Genomic DNA, 17,042 nt, shown 5'->3' on the forward strand with positions numbered 1-17,042 from the left:
AGTTCACCATAAGAAAGGAGGAGGGGAGAGGGAGGAGGGAAATCAGAATCCTGACTTCTAATCTCAAAGAAAACACCATTTTATTCATGTTTGTAGGGGGGGGGAGTTTTTGAAAATAGTTTATTGTTGACTTTTAAGGTCAGAATCAGATTAGTTTTAGAAGTTATGCATGCTAAAACTAGCTATTCACAGCTGAACCTTTGCCTCTTTTGTGCACTTGTGGAATATCTCTCTGCACGATGAAAATTAGGTTGCAGAACAGTCATTTCACTGAAGACAGTAAGGGCAGCCACATTCCACCATCCTCCCATCTAAACTGCATATATTTTACCCTCATGTGGTGTGAAAGAATAGAATCCTTATAGTTTTGAAAATTGCTTGACCTTGAAAGACTTCTTTGTACATGCCCAAGAGAAAATTATTACATGCTCAGTTTCTGACTTCATTGCCTGTTACTTGGATGACCACTTAAAATGTAAATTAAAGAAGTCAGCTCTTTGGACAGATGCCACATAAAATCCCCAAAGTATGTAGGGTGTCTGCAGTTATTATTTGTCTTTTCAGAAATTTTAAAAAAATAGAATTTTTTAAAAATCAGAAATTTTCTATTGAATTTGTTGCAGCCTTAAGTGCTATTTATTTAAAAAAAAAAACACCTACTACTACTAAACCCACACTTCTCCTTCAAACAAGGCTACTATTAACTACTGATTTAAAGTTTTTCTAAAAAGGTCTTTCCTTACACTGTTAAAGAATTCAAGTGAAGGAATAAAAATTAGTTTTTCAAAGCTTCATTACAGCTCCAGAATTTGTTGTTGGATATAAATCAAGAGGAAGAAATAAACTATGAACTCTGTATATTCATGATACCTAAAATAACTTGCTCCTTACTTCTATTTGGAGGTAGAGCAGCAGTGGAAAGTAAAGGATTTTTGTACATTTCTTTAAATAATTGAATTGACATGATCATTTACATAATGTTTAGAAAATATATACCATCTTACCTCTCCCCTTGCTGTAATCTTCAAAAATAGATTAAAAAATATATCATATTAGGCACAACCATTTCCATAGGTGAGAATGTACATCTACACACAGTGGGCAAAAAGAAAAAAAAAAACAAATCCATCAAAGCTGGCTTAGCTGCAGTTCATAATGAAGAGTGAAAATATACACTTAAATACAAAAATGCCCTATTTTTAAAGGTACATATCTTTAAAATTATGACACTTCCTAAGACTTGGTTTCAGCTATTTCTTCAGCTATTATGCTCTCATTCTGTGTTACTACATGGTGGCCAGCCAAGATATTTGGCACTAAGAACAAAGACATAATTCATTTGAAAATACAACCATTCTGCCCCAATAAACTGATTTGCTGAACTTAATGCAGCTACAAATTATTATAAATTAAATCTTAAGCACTGGCTAGATAACTGCACTCCAGAGAAGGTACATCAGCTATTAACCTGATACTATGCATAAAGTATTTTTTTCATATATCAAGGAGTAGTACTGTATACATGCAAGACATGCCATGTTCAGGTTTTTTACATACTATCATTCTCTTTTTTTTTTTTTTTCCAGAATAAAGCTAATTATTTGGTGTGGATTAGAAAAAGAGCTTAAGCTCTTTCACTATATTCAGTGATGTCAGTAGGTTAATATTACAAGCATAGTAATAAATACAAACCATCTTTCATTTCCTACGACATTGAGAACCACATTGCATATAGCAATGGATGCAAATACTTGTCACATTATCATCCTTTCTTAAAATGCTTTTACCAATCATTATGGTTTCATGGCAGAAAGGAATCTGCAAACGGGGTATTTTTTGTATAAACAGTGATTATTACATGAGTTTTGAAGAAGTGGCAGAAGTTGTCGCCATAAGTATGTCTTCTACCATTAGCCTACCTCTACTGTACTAGACTCTAGTGCCCCCACATCTTCACACACAGTCCACATTCTCAAAAACCTCTCAAAGGACATCTTATCTCCAAGCTGGTCATCTTTTCACATCAAAAATAATTCCTTAAGAGGTAATCCCTAAATCAGATTCTTTCTATGAATGCAGCCATACTCTGTATCTAGCAAAGTTTGTCCTTGTTAAAATGCTACACAGACAGCAGATCCCAGTGTCGTGACAGAGGCTCTCACCTTTGCTGCCAGCTTTCATGACCAGCACACCTCATGTAGTCACCCTTTAAATCTCTTCCAGAAGCAGCAGAACCAGAGGTCTCAGGTCACCTTAAATGTATACAGCTGGCTTGGGACTTGCAACAGCAAAATGCAACACTACCACGGCAGCCAACAGTTCATACATCTGTGTACCAATCTGTTCTGTCTCTTAGCAGCTACTTTGTGTGGTTACAGCCACCGACTGCGCAAGCACACGCTCTCTTCATCCTTCACTCAGTGAAAGAGGCTGGCAGAGTCATTTCAGAACCGCCAGCAATGCTGCTGACAGCTCGTGTGCTGGAACACACAGGCAGAGAAATACTTTCTTTTTTTAATCTCATGAAAAGCACTCACCATGCCAGATGAATCCTGCCTTCTGCTGACTCCTGTCCATCTCCTCCTTACTTCTTTCCCGAGTTAAATTACAAAACTGTCATGCTGCACCAGCAGAAGCATGGAGTGCATACCCTTGCAGTCCTGGCCTTGTGCAAGCACATTTGGCCTTTGTGTGGACATCACAAATATGTCAGGTGCCTCTGAGATGTATCACAGCACAAAGACCAAGTCTTTCCTGTCTCTCCCAATTGCTTTCTCTCTGCCCTCGTGCTGGTTTGCACTGTCAGGTGGTGGTGGACAACAACAGAAGCCCACATAGTCTTTGTGGAGGGCTGTAAATTAGAAACACCTGGGCAGGGCTTTTCTAGAAGCGTTTTACTCGAATTAGGCTTAAAGGCTTACAGGTGGCTCTTGTAAGCCCAGACACAAGTGATTTGAACGTGCCAAGGACATTTCCAAAAGGTCAAAACAATCATAACACAGGTGCAGCTGGGACACTTACTAGGTGAAATCTTTCCTGCTAACTTTGTGCTCTAATTTCGTATTTACTTATTTATTTTAAGAATCACACCAAATACCTTGATGTCAGTGGCAAATGGCAATTTTAAACCTTGCTTCTTCACATGATCTTAACCACAAGAAAGAATAAAACAAAATGAAGGTACTGTATTTCACATATCTCTGGGGAGCTGTTTTTAATGGAACTAAGTTGTGCCTGTTGATCTAATTTTTTTGAAGACTTCAGTATCAGCCTCAGGAAACTGGTGTTTTCCCATCACTGATATATATAAAGTACTAGCTTCTGGAAGTTATACTGACAGCAAACCAGCCTCTTTTGCTCTTTATTAAGAAAACTTGTTACAGTTAGTTCCTCAATATCCCAGAGGATTAATGTTTGTCATCATGGCAGTATGTGAACCAACAGGAATTCAACCATGAAATCAGAAATATCAAATTTGCCATCTTAGAAATCAGACAAATATTTTGGTAGTTTAAATTCTATATATCAGAGAGAAATGCAATATGGAAAATTCCATGACATGCAAGGAGTCATGAGCTCCTTTACCTCCTTGAACACAAGAGAACGCTTAGCAAAGGACATGGATTCACCCTTGTGTGATTAAGAGTATACACATCAGTACAAACATTGATAAGAAATACCAAATCATCACATGACAGAAAATAAAGATGGATGCAGATATTGGTGTCATTGGATCAAACTACAGTTTGACCAGTAAGCAGGAGGACTGATGAATGTTCAGCTGTTTAAATAAACAGGGTCTTTTGTAGCTGAGGGCCATCTGTCCTTATCAGGATTGAACAAAAAATGTATTTGCCCTCCAGCACCCAGTTCCAGCATTAATATAATTAAGTCAACTTCAGATGAAATCCTGGCCTATTTGAAAACAACTCTTAAATCCACATTTAATATGCTGCATCCAGACTCTTACTCTGTTTAGAGGATTTAGTGACAATTAAGTTCCACAAGGATAGTAACAAAACTCTAAAATTAAGTGCCATTAACTAAAAGGAATAAAATCCAAAGTTGGTTCTCATTGTCTTTAAAAGAAGTCTGTGTCTACCCATCCACAGAAGTAACACAGACAGAGGAAAGTCTTCTGAACTTGAATAGTTCTTTTTAAATTTACGTGCTATGGAGTTTTTCACCTCTCTTCTTTATTGCTTTGCAGGGACTTGTCTGTCTTTCTTCTTTACTGCCACAAAGGTCAGATTTCTTCATGAGCCTCAATTCAGCATAGTCAGAAAGAAATACAGGAAAAAAAATGTAATTTCTTGTCAGTCAAAAAGATGGCTTGGGTTACTAGTGCAACTGAGGAAGTGTCCAGAACCTGTCATCTTAGCTGCATTCTTTGAGAATACTAGAAACAAGTTTGAAGTTATATCTTTGACCTCAATTTGAATTGAAACTCTGATATCTGCTAGACTTGCTGCCTCACTTGGACATTAAAGTTCAAGTGAATAAAAGAAAGATCTTCTCTCTTTAGGTAGAATGAAATTAATAGACTGAGAAGAATATGAAACAAACACATGCAGTTCTGAGATTTTACAGAACTAAAACAAACATATTCCAAGAACAAATAATAATGTTAACTGTGACAGCTGTTTCAGCCTTTTACATTCTACGAAGTGTAGTAAACTTAATCATTATAGATCATATTCATTTTTCATTGAACAAGTTCAGCCTTCTTTAGATTTTGCATAGATATTTCTAACAAAATAATATAGCTCTCTTATTGTAAGATCACAACCTCATTCATTAGGATCATAACCTTCATTTCCTGCTATGTTTTAATCACCTTGTGTTATTTAACGGAGTTCTATTTCATATAGTTTTATATTGCTCTGATATATCTATTAGAGAAAAGCTGACAGTAAACCAGAAAAACCTACAGTGTCCTGATGAGCTTATAGCTAAAATGGATTGTGAAACAGGACTTCTTTCCAAGAGTTCATTAGCTAAAGAAACTGTTATTTCTAAGAAGAATGTTATGGGGATAACACAAAAGAATGTAAGGAACAGCCAATATGTGGTGATGAAACAGACAGTATGTGAAAGGAATGAATTTTGTCTCTCCATCACCACTGCTGTGTAATACATTAAAAACAGATTTTTGTGTTCATTTGTTGATTAAAAAAAAAAAAGAAAGTCTTAAACACTTTGCTTTGAAAATGCAAGAAGGTAAATATCTTCAATTTTACTTATACAATAGAAATACAGGGAAAAGTTTGTGTAAAAGTGACTGGAATTAAGTTTTGATCATTTATGGTGTCAGGAAACACTAAGAAGAGCCTCTTAACAGAAGAAAAAAAGTACATTTCACCAAAAAGTTAAATCTCAGATGACTTAAGTGCAGCCATCACCTGAATCATGGTACTGCCATGACTGGGATATGGGGAGCAGTTTGATGCAAGCTAAGTTCCGTTTATTGTACTTTCAGCACTTGGTTATATACCTTAATATACAAGCTAAAAGATCATGCCAAATCCTAATTGGTCATTAAGACAGACCTCAGTACATACCTCATCAAGACAGCCCTCGTACGTTTGCAACTAGATAAGCAAAGGTTAACAAACTGCAGGCTCATATCCCACATAACGCTGTCTGCTACAACATTCTTAAGGTCATTTTGACCCTTAACTCAGTACTTCTCCCCTTTATACATTCTGAACCCATAGCTTATGTTCTAGTACGTCAGCACAAAAAGTCCCACCATGGTACAAACTGTGTGTATAGGCTGGAGCATCTCACTTCTCATCTCACATGAAGTTACTGCTCTAAAACTACAACTTCAAGCTTAATCACCCAATTTCCTTGAGACACAAGTTTATGCTCCCTTTTTCTCCTCACCATAACACTGTTCCAAATTTCAAGCCAACCATGTAGACTCTGGAGACTGTCTAGAACACCTTTGTGATATACAACACGGCAACATGGAGACAGGAGGCACTGCTTAAGATCACATCCCAACTGCTCAGCCACAGATGCTGGTCAGATGATTAGTGACAAATGACCATGTACTGCAGCTACACACAGGCCCTTTATTGATAAATCCATTGCTGTCAACCTGAATGCATCCTCAGTATTGACTTTGTTAATCATCCTCACACAATAAGAATTGAATGTTCCTCTTGCCTCTGTCTGTATTTTGAACATCTGGGAATGCTTACCCTTCAGCAATTTAAAATATTTCTTATTACCCTCTAACAAAGATTTTTTTTTGTTTTGTTTTGTTTATTAATCAGTTTCTTATTAATGATTCTCATATTCTCAAAATCTCTCATTTTGGTCCTTCATGGGAACGCAGGATCACCCTGCCTACAGACAGAAAAAAAATCTTCCTTTCTTTCTCATCTTCAACATCTTAAGTATATAATTGAGTAAATGATACATTCTGTATATTTAGTGAAGGATAATAATTTTTATCTGCCAGAATGCTACAGCACAGAGATCACTTTGAATCACAGCTGATGCCAAACCCAAGTCAAGCCTTCTTTCTTTGCCTCCTCTAAAAATAAGGCCTGGGATCAAGTTATTCCTGTAGCAATAAAACGTTCCAGCAGAAAGAAGATAATGAGAGTGTTAAAGAAAGATAAAGGCAGTAAATACATGGGACCATACTGAAGAATCAGGTTCACTGTTCCTCTTACTGACATGGGGCATGGGATTAGGGGAAAGGGGATGATGCTAAGGAAGGAGAGGAGATGTTCCTTATAGCAGTGCATACTGCTCATATTCCCTAAGTTCTCATTTAATACAGGATTGCCAACACTGGCACTGCAGGCAGTAGCTCCAATTTCTGCATAAGCAAAAGAGCAAAACCATTGCTGCTTTCTCCCAGTAGTTGTCTCCTTTCGGCAGCTTCCTGTGCTTAAAGCCAGCCCTGACTGACAACTCAAGCTGCAGTCTGAGATGTGTTGCTAGGTTCTGCTCCCTATCCACAGCCCATCTGAGTACTGCAGCCTCCGAGTTCCTCTAACTTCCCAGTGCACCGTATGATAATGCACACTGGGGAAAAAAAGAGAGTAGCACTATTAAAATAATACAAAATTATCCCCTATTTGCAAAGTCACTTGACTTCTTTGAACACCACCCATGACAGACAGGTTGGATTCAGGTCTACATTTTGCCCTTAGTTTGCAGTATTCTGAAGGCCCAAGGAAGAAGCAAATCTAGAAAGGAGATATTTAAGAAAGTACTCTATAAGAACTATTTTGTAGCTTTTTTTGTTATTGTTTCGATTTAACCATAAGCGGGCATCGGAAACATATCTGTAGATGTACCTGTAACATTGTTTGTTCCCAGCAGTCTCTTTCTAGAATTATGTTTCCATATGGCGATCATCACCCACTTGAATTTATACCATAGGGAGAAAGTATCCTGATAGAAGCACTGAAAGAAAAGCCTAAATTTACATCTTTGGGTGTAAAGGGTTGGAATATTTAACTAGGCCTGGTTGACTTAAGTCCTAGGACTCTGCTGTTCTGTTCAACTTTAATTTGGACAATTATTTTACAGTCTACTGTATGCCCATAGTAACACAGTAGTTCAAATCCGTTTCAAATGATTTTGAAGAAAGCTTGTTAGTTCCGTTAGAGCTTACGATGATCTTGAGCCAGAATGCTGCAACTGATAATGACTTGAGGTGGTGAACGGCAGTAACAACAGTTAATTTATATCCCAATCAACTCCTTAGTCCAGCTCATCACTCCATATGTGAATACCATTGGTCAGCAGGATAGAAAGGAATCATCAATGGATATAACAGGATGGAAGGGACAGAAGCAGCCCCAACACAGATTACTTAATACTCCTAGTCTTTCTCTGTACAAGTCTTGTAACGACCAACATTTTTTCCTCTTATATTTTTTTAATTGGACACTCTGTTAATATTCTCTAATCTTAATTCCAGTACAGGTTGCTTGAGGTTTTTTTTAGCATTTAAATCAGCATTTTCATTTTTAAGCCTGGACAAACTAAAAGATTGCACAACTGGTCTTTAGATAAACCAGTTATTATACTATTTAAATAGTTTGTGCATGACACATTTTCTCAATATTACACAATAAAAGCTTTTTCACTTCAACTAGACAAAAAATGTTTTTTAAATCATGTCACCAATTCCACTGTCTGCAAAATGATGGACTAACAGTTTAATACTTTTATCTTTTGCTTTCTGATACCATAACCCAGTAAGTACTTATATAATTAGACACAATGTATAAATACATAGCTTATTCACTAATTCATAGCTTTACTTGCCTTACTGCATCAAAATGAGCACAATAAACTTTAAATCAACACAACACACTTAAAATATAATTGAAATGCTGTTTATGCAAGCTTAGTACACGAGTGCCTGTCTTACATAATTGTGACTATAAACTTGGCTATGAATCCCACAACAAGAAAGAGTCTTTTTCTGCCATTGGACTCTTGGAATTGTCTAGACAGAAATAATAGATTTTCATCCTGCAGATGATATTTGTAATGCTTTGTTTTGACTATGTGACATTAACTTACACTGACATTAACATCCATGCTAAAGCAGCATTATTTGGTTTCAAGTTTTGTTTGTTGTTTAATTCAATCCCATATCAGGGAAAAAAGAGTTACGTTGGCATTGTGGGACATAACAGCCCCTGGTGAGCACCCAGTAATTTAGGAGACTTCTTTAGTAATACAGATTTTTACCATTAGTGTTCTTCTCTTGCTAGACTTGCCGACTGACTAATTCTATAATATTTCCTGCAGATGGCCAGAAATAGCATGTGTGGAAGGATAAATTGGAGGAAGCAAATTTCAAAACAAAGCCATAATCTTCATTACAAGTGTTCTTTTAGTAATTATGTGTGGAGCTGCACATATGGTGTCTGATTTAGTCTCATATTTTCACTATGATAATATTAATGGAAATTTTACCATGCCAGTTTTCAGTCAGTTTGAGAGCACAAAATCATTATTTTCTCTTTTCACATGAGTAGTTCCACAATTTTTTTCCACTCAAAGATGGGAGAAGGGAAAGTAGCCACAATGTCACAAGATTAGCTATGAGAGACTTCCCTCCTTTTTTTAAAAAAATTTTTTTTGGTTGAGGGGGACCTCAAAGATTATCCAGTTCCAACCCCCCCATCACAGGCAGGGACATCTCCCACTAGAACAGGTCTCTCAAGGCCTCATCCAACCTGGCCTTGAACACCTCCAGGGAGGGAGCAGCCACAACCTCCCTGAGCAACCTGTTCCAGTGTCTCACCACCCTCACTGGAAAGACTCCTTTCCTAACATTTAGTTTGAATCTCCCCTCTTCCAGTTTAAACCCATTACCCCTTGTCCTGTCATTACAAGACCTTGTAAATACTCTCTTCCCAGCCCTGCTGCAGGCCCTCTTCAGACACTGTAAAGGAAGTAGCTACATCATCCTTCGACTCTCTTATGGTGGGCCATGAGTCATGGTCTTCTGGTTTAGGATTATTTCATCCATGTTTTGGCCCTTAGCAGATGTTATAGTGTCCAGCAAGCCAGAACAGTTTTTCTAACAAGATGTGTCAAAGTCTTCTGCCCTCTATCTAAATACCTTACGTTAAGATTTCATTTCTGATGAAGATAAAAAGAACACTCTTAACATGGAGCAAGAGAAAAACATATTTCTCAGTGTATAATTATTTTTTTCCCCAGGGATATTTAAGAGCACATTCTGAAACTTTTGTTAATTTATACATACAATTACTTGATTTTTGTCTACTCTAATACCAGTTTTGCAGCTTCTTTTGGCTATAGATGTACATTAATATAAACCAAAAGCAGGATTCTCAATACAAAGCCCCTAGGAAGTACAGACATTTATTTTATATTCTCCAATGGATGATAATCTTGAGAAATGAGGTAAACTCAAAAATGTACTATATTAGAAATGTCATTCTTCAAAAGGTACTTTTTCATGTTTGAAGACATCAAATATAGCGATAATACCAGCTTTTCCCCCAGTTTTATATAAAGTATAATTAAATTCTAAAAATAATTTCTTCTGCATTGTTTCCCCTTTACTTATTAACAAACTTTGGATGGATATATTTGCCTAGACACAATTTTCAGTCAGGAAACTTCAACTCTGAAGATTCACTTTTATCACTCTTCTTCAGTAAATTAACATTCACTGAATATTCATTCAGCTTTTATGTTGCATGTTGACTGAAAGAAGATTGACATTTTTCTGTAGTACTTTTCTATTTCTTCATGCCTCAGTCCAGCCACTTAAAGGAGATGTTTTCAGTTTTAAAGCCTTGGTATTTTGTAATCCATGAAATGTTACAAGATTAATGCATTAGAAATTGGTATAAATAATTAAAAATCTTTAACAGCAAAAAAAAAAAAAAAAAAGAGACTGATTTGTGGAGGTTTTGGTTGGTTGGTTTTGGGGGTTTTTGGTTGGTTTGGTTTGTTTTCAGGAAGAGGCCATTTGTGAAATTACTATCAAAAGCAGGGAGAAAAAAAAAGATAATATAGAAAAATTGAAGTGCATAATTACTGCTGGACCTAAATCACAGAAATAATAAAAAACGATAGTTATGCCTTACATCTGTCCAACAGAAATTGTTCTGATGCAACTCTTACAGGGCTATGATTGAATTAATCCTTCAGATATTAGTCAAGAGTGATGTAAATTTCTTAATGTTTACTGGCTCACAAACCTAGTCAATATGTAAAACATACAATATGCTGAGAAGCTATCATCTTTACATATTCACTGACAAGACTGACAGCAATAACTCCTTTCAGCAAAATATATTCCTTCTTGTCCTCCTTAATTTGCCTAGTTTGTAAATTAGTGGACTCTACCAAAGATCACCTCAGAAACACAGTACCAGTGGGAAACTGAATTCTTAAGAACCCCCAAAAGTACTGAGTATTTTCCTTTCTTCAAAACACCAAACTGGCTCTTACAGGGATACAAATCAATGTGCCACAGCTTCTTTCTGCTGCGTGACATAATAAGAGATTGATAATGAAAATCAAAATGATAATCTGAGGCCTAAAGAATCACAGATGTAAAGGAAATTGAATATGAGATCCTTTACTTTATACCTTTAAAAGCAAACAAACAATGAGTTTTGCAATACTTTCATATAATTTTGCAGCTCTTCTTGGAAGAAGCCAAATATAAAACCAGTAGATCTTTAGAATTCAGAATTTCAATGTGTGTATACAATCTACTATTCACTTCGAGAGAAAAAGAACAGATACAGGACTCTGCTTATATTTTGACCATTAAATTTTCATGATATATCTTTTTCTTCTAATGTTTACACAAGTCAACACCAGGCACAAACACCCAAATAATGAAAAACCGCAAGAATATCTCACTAAATATAGACTTTTTGTCTGTCACAATGAAAGCAGAGAATGATAAAATAAAAATTATGAACCATCTTCATGCAGTTCATGTAGGAGTCAGGTGTAGCACACAAAGTAAGAAAAACACTATATCGTTAGTGTCAGCAAGTCATATCACAAGCTTTAATTTTTATCTCTTTATTAATAGGAGAGCTGTTCCATCTCAAAAACTATGATAATGGGAGGTGAGGAGGTGTTATTTTTTGATCTTGGTTTCTGAGGCTTTAGAATTATAAGTCAAATTTTCAGTATAGCTTTATACTGCTTTATGTATACATCACATATTTTTACTGAGAGAACCATGGAAGCCCTTTTAAAAGTTTACTTACACATGGAAGAATACTGAGAGCCTAGAGGTGAGCATTGCACTGAAAAGTTATAAAGGACACAGATATAGTAAAATATTAGATGTGCGGCCATGGAGAACACCAGTTTTAAGATCAGTTTTAAGATGCCTGAAGTGTCCTATTAATGTTTCAAATTAAATCCCCAGGGCACAGCTAACTTCCCCCTACTCCACTGGCTGCCACATGAACATACAAATGCAGACAATAGCTTTGTGACAACAGTTCTCTACATGTAAAGAGAAGAGAATCAGCCTATCATTAGGCAGTAGACTAAAATGTAATATTAGCTAAGTAACACAGTTGAAATTAATTTTAAGAATTGTTTCCAGTTCAAAGAATAATTAGAGTAATGCAAAAGTTAAATCTCATGAGTGATGTTAATTACATTTTTTTTCTTCCAGTGTCCCAAGGAAATAATTAAATCACTCCATGCATCAATGTGTAGAACACTCTTTACAGAATTAAAACTGTTTATCAAAACCAGCCTGGAGCAAAAATCATAAATTCTAAAATAGAAATAGAATTTTCTTGTTTAAATAATGCCATAGTAGTAATTATTCCTGGGTTATAAATAGCATAAGAGTATAATGGTAGTATAAATAGAGATGCATAACATAAATGTTAGAAGACTAACCAATACAAAATTAAAATATGAATTCTTTACTATACTAGTTAAGGTTCATATACCACAAAAGGTGAGGAAATAAATACAAAAATATGGTCCTTCTTCAAACTATCATAACCTGGTGCTGTGTCTTGCAGTTTATTTTAAATAATAATTATCTCTGTCAAAGGACTGGATAATAGGGAAGAACAGCAACGTGATGAACTGTATTTCAATTTGAAAAATCAACACTCAAGATTAAAAACATTGATTTCTCACTGAAGGTCAGGTTATAGCTAACATTGGCTGCTGCACAGAGAGAGGGAGGACATGTATGACTGAATCCCACTTTTCACAAGGACAAACCAAAACTACTGTCAGGACCTCTCTTCCTTCTATGTGGGCTCTTCGCTATTAAAAGAGACAATAGGCCAAACTCATGTTTCCATCTTGAAAGAATTAGTGAAGAAAAAGTAAAACATTAAGATAAAATGTTTCATCTCAGTACCCATTTTTTGCACTTCTATGAATAGTGGTATGGCTAAATGAGTTTGGAAATTATGATGGCTTTCTGACCACTTTCTGAGCATTCAGCTCTCAGATCTGAGGAATACCTGGAGAACACTGAGAAAACCTACCTTTACCAAAAGGTACTTGTACTCAGATTTCATTCTGCCAAGTTCAACGATCTCAGATCTTTCATAAAAAGTGAATAGTCACTAAGATGCTGTATAAACTTTACATCTTAAAAAGGCTTCTACTTTTTGATGACTTAAGACTTGAGCAAGATTCTCAGACAGAAAAAATTAGACGCAGCTAATGGCAGTGCAGAAATGACCCAAAAAAAATCAGTCTAAAATGCACCAAAATAGTTGTTCTTCTCCTGAAAGCAAAATACAAATGCAAATAGCACTTTCAAAATTAATAGGGTGCATCTGTTTTTTAATTCAGTACAATACTTTATTTTCTGCCATATTAATAGAAATTTCAGCTTCTGCAATTCTAAAGCTGTTGGGAATTGTTCATTCATTCACATGCATTTAGCTTTCAATTACACCAGGGTTTATTCTCAGAAAGCAGACATTAGGACTTGCTGTTTATATATAAAATCCTTCATTTTATATGCTTATACAATGAATCCCTCATTAAAAGTAAAAATAATAATCAAGTTGCCAAGGACACTTTCTTAAAAGAAAATTTAGTAACTTTTAAATGTGGATAATGTGATCTTAAAAATTACATATAATTGTACTTTTCCTGCACTCTCATTGAGTTCATACAGGGAACAAATACATCCTAGGAATGGTAGCCAACACAGGCATCCTTATGCTGGTCTTGACTACAGGCCACATTGCTGTGCTTTCCGGGGGTGGGGGGAGCAAACATTAAAAAATGGCAAATTATAGAACACATCATTTCCCCAAAGATATTTTACTTCCTTTCTTCAGTTATATATAGGTATCTTGTCTTTACATCTAGATCTACGCTGTGGCTTTTCTGAATGTTGGTAACATCAAACACACACAGAGGTGCTGAAGCAAGTGCAGAGAGGGCAACAAAGTTAGTGAAGGATCTGGAAAATAAATCTCATGAAGACCGACTGAGGGAGCTGGGATTGTTTAGTTTGAAGAAGAGGAGGCTGAGGGGAGACCTCACTGCTGTCTACAGATACCTGACAGGACATTGTGGAGAGGCTGCTGCTGGTCTCTTCTCACAGGTAAATACTGATAGAACAAGAGGGAATGGACTCAAGCTGTGACTGGGTAGCTTTAGACTGCATATCAGAAAACATTTTTTCACAAAAAGAGTGGTCAGACATTGGAATGGGCTGTCCAGAGAGGTGGTTGAGTCACCAGCCCTGGTTGTGGTACTGGAGGATATGGTTTAAGGGTGAACTTTGTAGAGTAGAGATAGCAGTTGGACTCGATGATCCTGGGTGTCTTTTCCAACCAGAATGCTTCTGTGATTCTGTGATCTTGTGTTAGATCATACCTAGAGTACTGCTGCTTATTTTGGGGCCCCTTGTGCAAGAAAACTAGCAATAAACTTGAACAAAATCAGGAAAAAGACAGTGAGCATGAAAGGAAATTGAGAGATTCAGAAGGGATATAAGTAACTTTTTAACCATTATTTTGTCCATGTTCTTGCAGTTGATTTATCATTTTTTACCCTGAAAATCTGTTGATGTATCAAATACTTTTGCTGCTCCTGTTTCTACACTCTGGAAGATTGTGACTATCACCATCTTCATGCTACAGGATTATGTATGTATATAGTTCTAACAAGGGTGGTACTATACTAAGCCTTTAACAGAAACAAAACTGCTCTTGCAGATGAATTAAGATTTGCATTGATCTGCCACAATGACACAAAAGTGTTTTTTTCCTTTCTTTCTTAGTAATTATGGTTGACAAAATCTAATGCAATTTTTAATTAATATATCAATTAGCAGCAGGGTTTTAAACAAAGTTCATGAAAGAGTATATTTTTTTAAATTCCAACAATTTAGCATGCTTGGCTTTAAATCATGTCATAGTCTGAAAGATACTTGAAAAAGAAGTTTATTTCCACTACTTGTGGAAGAAGGAAATTTTCTAGCTGGTTTTGTTTCATCACTCATGGGTTTGTTTAAATGTGATCAAAAGTATAATGATTCTAACAAAAAGTTCTGTTATAAATTATGCATACAATTCAGAGTTACACTGCGGAAAGCATCTACAATATTTTGTTTCCAATCAAAGCAAAAATATGCAAAGTAATAATCTGAAAGATAAATGAGCACTTTTAGGAAGGAATAACATTTTATCTGATTAGTACCAGGAGCTGTTTTAAGATTATTTTATTTCTTTTTGTAGACATAAAGGAACTTTGAAACCAAAGTTTATTTCAGAAACTTTCTAATATGCCATATTAAAAAATAACACTGGGTTTTAACACAGGAACACCCATTCTTTGGTAAAAATATTGCAGAAGTTATATAAGCCTTATTAAGAGGAAAATAGAGAAACACTCACTCTACAAGAAAAAGAAAGAAGTATTTTAAATATCCTTCATCTTCCAACTAACATTTTCAAGTACTTTATTACACAAAAAAGTCCTTCTGAAGCCTGCTCTGAAAAGCACTGCTGGACACCAATCTCAATTAATTCAAATGCAAATTAGCTGTGAACTTCAACCTACTTCAAGCGCTCCATGCAAGTACTGCCAACTCTTTGCTCATTTAAATTTTCAGTACTATTTTCTTAAGATTTGCACAACTGAAGAAAGCAGCCAAATAATTAAACACTAACTTCCCTTAGTGTGTGGAAAAGGTGATTAAACAGACAACTGATAATTTCTAAGGTAGTAAGGGTATATATCTGCATAAATATTATTATCTGCATAAATATTATTATCTACATTCAGCCTTATTTGATAGTAAATACATATTTTCAGGTCACATGGTGAGGAATCATGCCTGGCTGGACAACAACAATTTGACCAACGTGAACTTCATTACATCCATTGGCTAGTACAACCAAAGGAGCATTTCTGCCATTCTTCTGCCACACTAACTGCAGAAATCTAAATGCACTGGCCCGTCGAAATGAAAATACATCTAACAAAAACCTAAGTGCTGGAAAAGCAAACAATATACTTACTAAGAGAAAAGACACTGTAAAAAGAGTTATTCATCTACCCCAAAACCTAAAGAAAGAATTTGTAAAATAGCACAAAAGAGACTTAATCTATGAGTTTGATTTCTCTTGACTATGTTCCCTGGATATTAGTGATCTTAGAGATGTTAGGAGGAGTTTCGCAGGGCACTGTTTCCAAAGGTGCTGATTAACCACAACTCTTGTGCAATCCCCAGCATTCTCCATATCTCTTTACCACAAACAGAAAGTTTCAATGCACTGTTTCAACTTTGTTTTGGTAATATAAAATCATGTTCTTTATCTTTGCCTGTCTACCAAGAAACAAGGAAAGGCACACTGCATTAAATATTTGTATCTTATGCAAACAACTTCCCAGCCCTTTCATCTGCTGACTTCTATTCCCTATGCTTTAGAAAAACTGGGGGGGGGCGGAATTTGAAGTCTGGAACTATAAAACAGGATTAAACTGAATTGCAAATAAAATTGCTAATCTACTTACTTTGCTTTAAAATTAAACACCATAATAAGCCAACTTACACTAAATAATTAACTATTGTTTTCCCGCTTCTGCTTAGAAAAACTGAAGAAAAAGTTCTTCCCCTTAAGCTTGTGATTCACTCTTGCAATATTTAATGCCCTGAATTTTCCCATAATATTTCCTGGTCTGGAGAAAAATATTCAGAATTGGCTACCTACATTTCATCTAACCTCTTCATCTTGAAATGTTTAAGTCCAGAACTGTTAAAAGGTACAACTCTTTGTGCTGCAGCTCCACATTTCTATTTAGGCTTCAAATGAAGGAAACCAAGCAGAGTCTGCCTGTCATTATTTTCCAGTCTCTACATTCAGAGACGAGTGACACATTGGCTTTTTTTGTTAATTATATATAAAACAACAGTTTGGAACTGCATGTATTTGTCTCAAGAAAATTAAAAGTTTACTTAGAACTACAGAATGGTTTAGGTTGGAAGGGACCTCAAAGATCACCACCACAGGCAGGGACATCTCCCACTAGAACAGGTC

The 17,042-nt window shown here is 35.8% G+C and overlaps 1 protein-coding gene across 7 annotated transcripts in view; it reads right to left on the minus strand.

Moving 5' to 3' along the window:
• The window catches only part of FSTL5 (follistatin like 5), a 270,731-nt gene that overhangs the window by 218,125 nt on the left and 35,564 nt on the right, over window positions 1-17,042 (minus strand). The window contains exon 1 of one of the 7 annotated variants that reach the window (XM_064148749.1): window positions 2,538-2,779. The exons of 5 other annotated variants lie outside the window; for them this stretch is intronic. The gene's annotated coding sequence lies outside the window, so the exon portion shown is untranslated. Of the gene's footprint in view, window positions 1-2,162; window positions 2,184-2,537; window positions 2,780-17,042 lie in introns of those variants that run through there. One more of the 7 variants, XM_064148744.1, reaches the window with a different exon arrangement.

This window comes from Pogoniulus pusillus, chromosome 9 (genome assembly GCF_015220805.1).
Source record: "Pogoniulus pusillus isolate bPogPus1 chromosome 9, bPogPus1.pri, whole genome shotgun sequence".
NCBI classification, from domain to species: domain Eukaryota; kingdom Metazoa; phylum Chordata; class Aves; order Piciformes; family Lybiidae; genus Pogoniulus; species Pogoniulus pusillus.